At 35.4% G+C, this 10,093-nt stretch overlaps 1 protein-coding gene across 8 annotated transcripts in view; it reads right to left on the bottom strand.

Moving 5' to 3' along the window:
• Positions 1 to 7,997: 7,997 nt before the first annotated feature.
• The window catches only part of NFAT5 (nuclear factor of activated T cells 5), a 117,395-nt gene continuing 115,299 nt past the window's right edge, over positions 7,998 to 10,093 (bottom strand). For all 8 annotated transcript variants that reach the window (XM_044761263.2, XM_044761264.2, XM_044761265.2 and 5 more), the window contains one exon: positions 7,998 to 10,079. The gene's annotated coding sequence lies outside the window, so the exon portion shown is untranslated. The remainder of the gene's footprint in view (positions 10,080 to 10,093) is intronic.

Raw genomic sequence — 10,093 nt, 5'->3', positions numbered from 1 at the left:
GGCTGGAGATGCACATTTGGGAATCTTCTTAGGAGTTGAGATCAATAAGAGATGGCTTAGGAATTGAGTAAAGCAGAGAAGACAGCTGATGATTGACTTCTAGGGCTCTCCAGTGTTAGGAGGTCAAGGAGATGAGAATGAAAGAGTGGCCAGTGAAGCAGGAGAGCCGAGTGCAGTGTCCCAAAAGCCAAGTGAAGAAAGTGTTTCGAGGAGGGAGGGATCCAGTGTGTTGATACTGTTAAGCAAGTAAGACAGGCTTGAGAACTGACCTTTGGATATTCCCACGGGAGGTTATTAGTGATTTTGACACGAGCTATTTCAGTAGAGTGGTGTGATGAAAGCCTGAATGGAATGGATTCAAGACAGAATGGAGGGAGAGAAAGTGGAAATAGTGTGTAGGGGAATGTGTGGTCAGAGAAAGTTATTTATCTGATTTTTTAAGAGATAAATTACATTGTAGCAATATATAAGCCAGTGGGAACAACTCTCATAGTGAAAAGATTTTTGATGCTGGAGAAAGAGGACCTATTAAAGGAACATGTCTTTGAAAAAGCAAAAAGATATGGCATCCAGTGCACAAGAGACAGAAGAGCAGACTAGTATCAGGACTAGTAATGCTAATACAAAGTAACTCTTATTAGGCACTTCCTGTGTGCCAGGAACTAAGTAATTTTGCATGGGTTAATTTACTTAATTCTCGCAACAACCTTAAGAGGAGGGTTCTATGTTTGTTTCCACTCTATAGATAAGGACATTGAGGAATGGAGAGGTTAAATAGTGGGTGGGGGAGCCAGAACTCCCCCAAGCAGGAAAACTCAAGAGTTTATGCTTTTAAATCCTGTATTATATTGCCTCCTTAGAATCAGGGACGATGGCACCATGAAATAGAGCACAAGAGCAGCAATCAATACCTCTGCGTGAGAGCAAGATCATGAAGTGTTGCTCTTGAGAAACTGCAGTTGCTTTTATACTTCTGGAGTCCCTGTTATGTCCTAAGCAGGGATAAATGAGGTTACAGTTGTGTTACAGGCCTGATTAAATGGCTGCTGAGAATTTGTTTTCTCCTTACAAGATGACAGTGCTCTTACTAGCTTGGAGCAAAGCAGGACAACTACCTCCCTTGTCCTGGACACTGTAACTTAAATTACGTAACCCAGGACTGCATCAGCTTTTCTGACAGCCACTTATAGTCCCATCTTCAGATCAGTCTTTTGCCCACATATGCTGTTTTTTAGACCAAAGTCTTTTTGATGTTTATACTTACTAAATTGCGTTGGGTTATTACTCCTTTCCAGCCCTGTTGAAGTCAACACATGCCAAAAGACAACTTTTAAACATACTTAGAACAATGGCAGCATTGTTGAAATATATATGTGGCCTCCTAAAGTGACAATTCATTTAGATGTATACATTTGGATATGATAAAAATTCAGTCACTTTCATAGAATCAACAGACACCATCTTTGATAAGAAGGCATAAGCATAGTGGCTAAAGCAGTGCTTCTCAAGCTTCAGTTATTTCTATGTCATACTCATCATATCCATGTATCATCTGTATTAGTAATTATTTAATATTTATGTTTCATTTGACTCCTATTTCCCCACAGTCCAGTAAGTGGACACATCATATCTTTTTCTAATGCACATGTTTTGAGTACCACTAGTGATATGTTTTTTGTACCACATATTCTGGTAAAAATAAATTTATATACGTGGCAATAACTGCCAGAACAGGAAGAGATTGCCTCGCAATGTGGGACTGAGGGCTGGGGAGGCCTGGTCTTCATCAAAAGCACCACCATGCTGCATGATTTGCTACTATGTGTATGTACTGTCTTACTAAACATGAAACATTTAAACTAAGCAAAACAAACAAAATTCTGTCACGCTAAGTGACTCTGTAGTCTGCCTGGCAAAATGGTAGGCATAAAGTTACTACTCAAAAATATTCCTATATTTCATAACTTTTCCTAATGGTCTTATAATTTCAGCCACATACTTATGCTGCTCAGAAGTGACATTCATGTATACAAATTTATCCACAAAGTTTGAGAGAAAAAAGACAGTTACCCACCGCAAAATGAAAACTTTCATTGTTTTATTTTTGACTGCAGCTGTTTACAGAAATATAGTTGCGAGTATACAAATGTTCCAATAGAAGCAAAATATCTTTTTAATATTTAACAAGTTATCACAGATAGCTAAAAACATAGATGCAAATGAAATTCCCCCAGAAAACAAACTGAAAACATCTGGTGTCAGTGCTCTGAAATCCCAACTAGGAAAGCCTTATGCACAAAAATGTAACCCTCATGTCATTGCAGGACAATGGAAGAAGGCAGTTCAGTGGTTGATCAGTGTGCTCAAGCAAACAAAATTAAATTAAAAAATTTCAATGGCAGAATGGTAGCTAAACCACTTGAGAATAGGTTAATGAAATATTTGTAGTATATGTATTAAAAGACTAAGTAAAAGAAGTGAACGAAACTCAGTAAAAGCTGTGAAAAGGAGCAGGAACTATTTGGAGCTTATCAATTAGAAGGAAGGGAACAAGGTGAGCAGATACATTCATTAGATCAAAAGAACTCAGTTCAATGCCATTGGAATCAGTTTGTAGCTACTGGATCCATAAACACTTCAGTGCAGGACAGTTCTTTCTTGGGCACATTATTCTGATTCCAAACTCACTCTCAAACATCTGAGATGGTGTGTGTGTGGCTGTGCGTGTGGCTGTGTGTGTGTATGTATGTTGTCCTGAGGTTCATTAGCTAAAATAATATTAATAAGCAATCCTTACAAACTATCTCAAATTACTTCTGCGAAAAAAAAAGCAGGGATGATATGGGTAAACACGGGGCTTTTAAAGGAAATATTACAAGTTGCAGTCGAATAGAATTGTGGTAGAATGCTTTGGGTACAGAAATATATTATGCCATACAGTGGGGAAGAGGGGAAAGGGAACAAGAAAGGAGGAATGTAGCTAGAACATCTCCCAACAGTTTGCCTGTGTATTTGCCAGCACCAAAGTTTGTAGAGTAAGCCACTTACATTCCACCGCTAGTCTTAAGTAAAGACAGTAGTGGCAATTTTTATAAAGTGAGTATACAATGATTTTTATTTTGAAATGTTCATTTTTCTTTCATGAGTTATTTAATCGGTAATGAGTAAACAGTGGGAGGAAGATGAGAACAATTATGGAGGTATTGTATTACACAGGAAGATTAAAATGCATAAATAAATCTACTTCTGTTGTGGTTAGTTTATATTTACCATGATGCATACAACTGAGAAGGGAGAAATGCCCAAATTATATGATGCATTGTCTTGTTTGATACTTATTTTAGTAAGTAACTCCTGTCTGAAGAATAAGTTCCAAGCATAGCTATATCTCTACTGCATCAGTTCTCATACAAAGCAAGCTACTTTTAAAGAAGTTTTAAGTATTAAAAAAAGAAATTAAATAAGGTGCTTTGTTGACCTGGCCAGCCATCTTGTTTAATATCTCAGATACAAATGTAAATACAAGGAATGATAAATAATTTTGTTCTGAGAGTTGGTCTAGCCAGACCAAAACAGTGGTCTGCTGGTAAAAGAAGAGGCAATGAAAAGAGAGCTTGTATTATCACTGCCCACAACATACCCATTTTATGGGTAAACAGGAGACTTTAGCACCCGTCAATTATGGTAGCTACTTAAATGTCATGATAATTAAAAGAAATATAAAACATTGCACCTATATATTTAAATCAGTCATGCAATGTAAACTTTTTAGTAAGTGGTAGGAAAATGCCAAACTAAGTTTACTGAATTATCAATAACTAGACTAACTGTATATGTACATAAAATATACTATACTTCTATAGGCAGCACTGAGAATAAATTATCATTGCCAATAAATGATTATGGATAACCAGGTTAAGCTGAATTTACGTAAAGAACAATGTATAACTGTGTCTGTATGAGTGAAAAAAAACTTTCTAGACCTTACTGTATATAGTTTACACCAGAGGTTCTCACACTTTAGCATGCATCAGAATCACCTGGAGGGGCTGTTAAAACAGATTGCTGGGCCCCACTGCAGAGTTTCTGATTCAGTATGTCTAGGCTAGGGCCCCCAAATTTGCATTTCTAAATAGTTTCCAGGTGATACTGATGTTGGCTGGTGAGCTGAGGACTATGCTTTAAGAACCACTGGTTTATAGATCCTATATATGTAGAAAACTATATACTATAATATTCTTATGTACATGACACAAAATATATAGGAAGAGGGCTGGTTTTAATTAACTCTCTAACATACAGATTAGCAAGGTGAACTAAATATTTTAATGCTTCTAAAATGGTTTGCTGAAGTGTAATCATTTCCCCTTATAGTCAATTACATTGAAGCCTTAAGTCCTACTATACAGTCCTTTTAGAAAATATTCTCATAACACTTATACCAAGCTGGCTATTGAAAATAAAAAGGGATGTAAATATTCTAAATAGTTAGGATTATTCATTAAGAAGGAATCATCACTATACAGCATTCTTGCTTCTTTGGAATGATTAAAGTGCATAATATCAATGGGGTATTGAGAGTATTGCATAAAGGTTTGCAGTCTTCAGTGCTGCTACCAGTCATGGAAATATGTGGGGAAAGCAGCTCTATCTCAAAGCTCCTACTATCCTGACCTGTTGCTCATGGCCCTTTCTTCAGGCCACATCACTGTGGTAAGAAGCTGGAACATAGGCAAAATTAACAAATACCAGAGGGACACTCAATTCAACTGTATCTGGTTAAAAGAACTATTAACTAAGATAACTTAGTTCTGGAGGGATTTAGACATAACTTTTTCATTTCCTTTGATACAATTTTTCATAGGCAGATTGCTGAAGTTCAGATGGGCAAGAAGGGCACTATAATGAATTACTTGGCCCTGTCCAGTTAGAAAAACTGACATTACCAGGGTTTTCCTAAACTATGCATTAGAGATTTATTTTCACCATCTAATTAAGATCATAGAAGATAATTTAAACACTTCTTTCCTGAAATTTAACTAAACACATTTGTGTGCATGAAGTCCCAAAGGTAGTAAAATTTTCATTAGCATTCAGATAAGACTATTGTTGGTTGGTTGAGATGAAGACAAATTCAGTTAATTTATATAAACCCTAAACTACTAATTCTGTGATCTTTTACTTACTCTCCCTCAAAGGAACAATTCTAGTAATGCATCTTTTCTCTTACTCTTATGCCAAAGGGAGTTAGAAACATAAAGTTTTCTATGGTGATCGAGAAATGGAGAAAAGAATGACTAAATGGAAAAATTGAAAGTTGGGACCTAATAAAATAATTTATGTGTTTTTGGCAATAGTAAAAACTGAAATTACAAGAAAGGGGCACTATCATGGTAAAAAGGCACTTTTCCATAAGCATTTAATCTAGATATAAAATACTAAATTAAAATTTTTTCCTGAAAGAGAAAGTTGAGTAAAAACAATTTTATTAATAAATGAGTCTAGAATGGCATGAAAATAAATGGGGACTTATGAAGTAATTAGATCACTGGACAATTCACAAATGATACTATAGGTACTGTTTTGATATTTACTACATTATGAATATTATCTCCATGTTTAGCTCTAGTGACACACAGAAGCAGAGAAGAAAACCCCTTTTTAACATGTTATAAGATTCTACTCGCCCACTTACTAGGGTGGATACTCTGGGTTATTTTTTTAATAAAGCTGCTGAACTCTACAGTTTCTCTTTCATTAAGGCCCACCATATAGCCAAAGGCATGCAGATATAACACGGCTGTCTCGGTTAGGGAGGAAGCCTGTGATCATGAAGCAGAGTAAAGCTAATAGATCTCATATAATTTTCAGTTAATTAGAAGAAAAATCAACTAGGAAACAAAGATTAGGACAGAAATTTTCACCAGAAAGATGAAAAGTTCTCAAATTACTCCTAGAGAATATATTTACAAACCATGTTGAATTAGAGATTTTCATTATTAAAGCATTTAATTCTGGTCTTTAACTGTTGATATGTCTAAACAGATATCACTCTTCCAAAACATGTGTCTACAACAGCTTAAATGGTCAAAAGGACTTAGTATCGTAGTTCTTAGTTCTAGAGGGATTCAGACATAACTTCTTTCTCATTTTCTTTGACACTATTTTTCCTAGGCAGATTAACTGAGGTTCTGATGGGCAACAAATGCACTACACTGAAATTCCCAACTACACCATATACAATATTACAAAAGAAGGAAGGAAGGACAGAAGGATGGTCCCTCATTAATACTGCTTCTATAATAAACTAAGCCCTTTCAAAACCTGTTCTAGAAAAACAAAACAAAACAAAACAAAAATCCTGTTCTAGGGAGATTGGTGAAAACAGATTTGTATTGGCTAAAGAACAACATGATACTCTAATTACAAAGGTAACATGATAAAGCTCAGAAGCAAAATATGACTTATAATTATCTTCTCCCATGTTGGTGTGGATATATAATGGAATGACAATAAGGAATAAAACACACATACACACACACTCACACAGACACAGAGATAAGCTCCAAGCATTAATGTGAACTGCAAAAAGCAAGAACAATTGAAGGTAATGATATGAAGGAATAAAATGTGGTTCATAGTTTATTTATGTCATTCTGCCATATATAAATTTAATAAATTGTTGTTTCCAAGGCCTTTGCTGGCTCACAGATTCTCTGCTATATGTACCTATAACTTATAACAGCAATCTGGAAAACCACATTATCAGCACAAGTATCAACCACTGACCATTGAGCTAACTCTTCAATAAGAAGATAAATACTTTTTGTAACCAAATGGTGTATTCAGAATGCTGTACTTAACATTGACCTTTAGGGGTAAGGAGCATTTAACAATGTTAAAAAAACAAAATCGATCATTATTTAATAAGAATATAGTAGCATAGCACAGCCCTTGTATAAATAACCACAAAATTTTTGAAAATAAAAATTGGGTTTTCTGCCTCCATCCAATCAAACCACTACAGTTCAGGTGTATGTTCTGTTCTAAACTTAGATATTATAAAACAGAAAATTGGTCCCTGGTGACTTGGCATTGGCAATCAGCATTTAAAAAACGATAAACCTCTTGCTACATAACAGAACAGAAGCCAGCACACAAGCCAGTCTTCTTGCCCCCGCTTCATCCGTGGAGCAGCGTTAACAAACATTCTAATTGGAACTTGGTCAACAAATAGACTTCCTGAGTCTTCTGTAGAATCTCTGAGAAAAAAATTCAGAAAACTCAGAAATAAACTTCAGCATTTTATTTCTACTTCTTATTTTTATAGCTGCTGGGCAAGCTTTCTGACATTAGTTTTGACCCTCTGTAGTTACAGTTTTGCATTTTAAAACTGAAGCACTGGATTGTGTGGCTGGTCCTTCTCATAACCTGAACTATACTGGGTAATTTCTCCTGATAGGGGTTGGGAGAGAAGAGAGATACTGAGAAAAATGCTTTTGGTTCAGAGAATTTATAAAGTAGCTCTGGATATTACAAGATGGGGAAAACATTATTAAAATTACAAACATGGTTTTTTTTTTTAGTGTCTTTATAAATAAAAGGCATAGAATACAGAAAGCCAATTAATAATAACAACAATAATAAAATATTAAATATATAGTGAGCAAAGACTGAATGGCTCATTCTTGTGAAACACCATTTGACACAACTGCCTAGATGGGTTTCCTTACTCTAACATTTTGCTGAGTGAAAGATCCAGCAAACACACAGTAAGCTGCCTTTAGCCCACTAATAACATCAAGGAACTGCCTGATGGAATGGCCACAGATGAACAGGTCATTTGTTTCAAAAGATGCTTAAATACTCATAAAGACATAACAAACCCCCCCTCACTGTTATCAGACGCCACGTTGTGGTAGAACATCAGACAAACTCACAAATTTACCACAAAAACGTGTGGCAAAAAAAGAATAGTTTATATATATGTATATATATAAATTTCTATATTTATGCCAATGTACTCACTCAGTACAAATAGCAAAATAGTATACCATTTCCTAAATACAAAATATAGCTTTCCAAAAAAATGAAACACACATTAGATATAAACCATCCAAAACTTGAACGATTGAAAACTGTATTCAAAATTAAATGACCCAGAGTAGGTCTCTTTCTGAAAAGTTCCCTTCATATCGGCAAGAAGCCTGTACTACTGAAAACGTAATTCAATGCCTCTCAATCAGAGAGAGAAAGAAAGAAAGGGCTGGGGGTGGAGGGAAGAATATATGAGAACAAGAAGAAAAAACAAATTAGAAGAACACAAAGAATCAAGGAAGACCATCACGAAAAGGGGGAAAAATCTGGCTGTATGAACAAAACCAACACCACAATTCCACAAAGTTCAACTAAATACATAGGATAGAAAAACAAAAGTAAAAGAACAAAGAGAAAAGTAGCCTTCAACAAACAATTAACAGGCTATTTTTTGTACACTTAAAAAATAAATGAAACGGACAAGAATACCAAAACATCTTATCTACATATAGAAGCCACACACAATTTGGCCTTAAACTGTATTAACAGCTTTCTACATGCCGAAAGGAAAAGAAGACATAAGCATGTGTCCAGACAACAGGTTGTAGTGAGAAGCAGGCATCCCATGGGTGGCAAGAACACCCAAAACTGTGTAACTAATGCTACAACTGCAAGTTCTGGAGTGTGTTATTTTGCTCTCTATAGATGTAACACAAGTTAATTCTTCATTTTAAGTCAATGATATGACCCTGTAAAGCCTAAGGCTTGTGGGAACCATCAGATAAGTGACCACTTCAAACTGTAAAGCACTGAGGTGACAAGTGAATTACACTCACTGCAGCTTAGAGAGAAGTGATGTTTCAAGAAATTTTACTTTGCCTTTTTTTAACTTAAAATTTATACTTTCTTATTAGAGGGAAAAATCTGAAGACTTCAGAACAGCACCGTTCACGGAAAAAAAATGCATTGCTTCTTGTTTCTCAGGAATCAGCTCCCCTCATTCCTGAAAGGGTGCCCCACCCCTCTGTTCCCACTTGTGCTGCAGGAGTTACTGGGTTACCCCAGATCAAAGTGGCCTTTTTATTTAAGTGGCTACAGGGTCACAAAGCTAGTAGTATATTACCAGTTGTCTAAAATAAAGTGAAAAGGAAGGGAAGAATAATATAGATGAATATAAAAAGGGAACATTGGCCCAAGATTGGGTTAAGAAGAAAACAGACTCAAATTACTGTCAGTTTAAACTATTGTAGGAGAACATCAGAACATAATTTGCCATATATTATCCCCCTCATTTTTTATAGAGCAAGATGATTATTTTTCTATGCACAGTTATGGCTAAACCCCTTAACAGAAATACAGAGAATTAACAACTCTCTAAAAAATAAAATCAATAGCATTCCAGCTGTTCCCAGTTTATAAGTGTGTTGTCTGCCTTTGTGATAAACAAAGAGGCCTCTTATCTGTGTAGAGCTCTTAATACAGCTTACTTGTCAAAATGCTACCCCCTTCAGTTTATCCATAAAAACTGAAAAAAGATTTCCTTCACTTTGGCCAATAGCCGTGCTTTTTATGTTGAAAAATCACAGCCTTAGTTACTATTTGAACTTTCGTTTTTCAAAAGGCTAACTTGACTAGAACAATGTAGGAAAGAAAACAGTGAAGAACAAAAGTAAACATGATAATATGAATTATTTCTTAATAGCAATAATAACTGAGCAGTCCAGCTTTTGAATTTAAACTGAACTTTTAGAGAAACAGTGCCTAGGAAAATAGCAACAATTAATCCTGTCAGCTGGAAACTCAAATAGATTCTCAGTCATCACTGTTATTAGGAACATAAAATATGAAGATGTTAACAACGGTGGCTAATCACTGCAACAGGCAGGATAGGTGTGCTCTTTTGCAGTCAGAGTAAAATCTATCCATTTACTCAATCACAGTTTTTCATATTTTGTTTTGTTTTTAAAGTAACAGTTCAATAAATCCTCATGAAATCACAAGATCTCAGGACATCTTGGAATCAGGATTTTCTTCATGGAATTCTAAAAAAAAAAAG

Source organism: Equus asinus, chromosome 28, assembly GCF_041296235.1.
Source record: "Equus asinus isolate D_3611 breed Donkey chromosome 28, EquAss-T2T_v2, whole genome shotgun sequence".
Lineage (NCBI taxonomy): Eukaryota > Metazoa > Chordata > Mammalia > Perissodactyla > Equidae > Equus > Equus asinus.
Note: the sequence above shows the minus strand (reverse complement) of the source record. Positions and strands in the feature narration are given on the sequence as shown.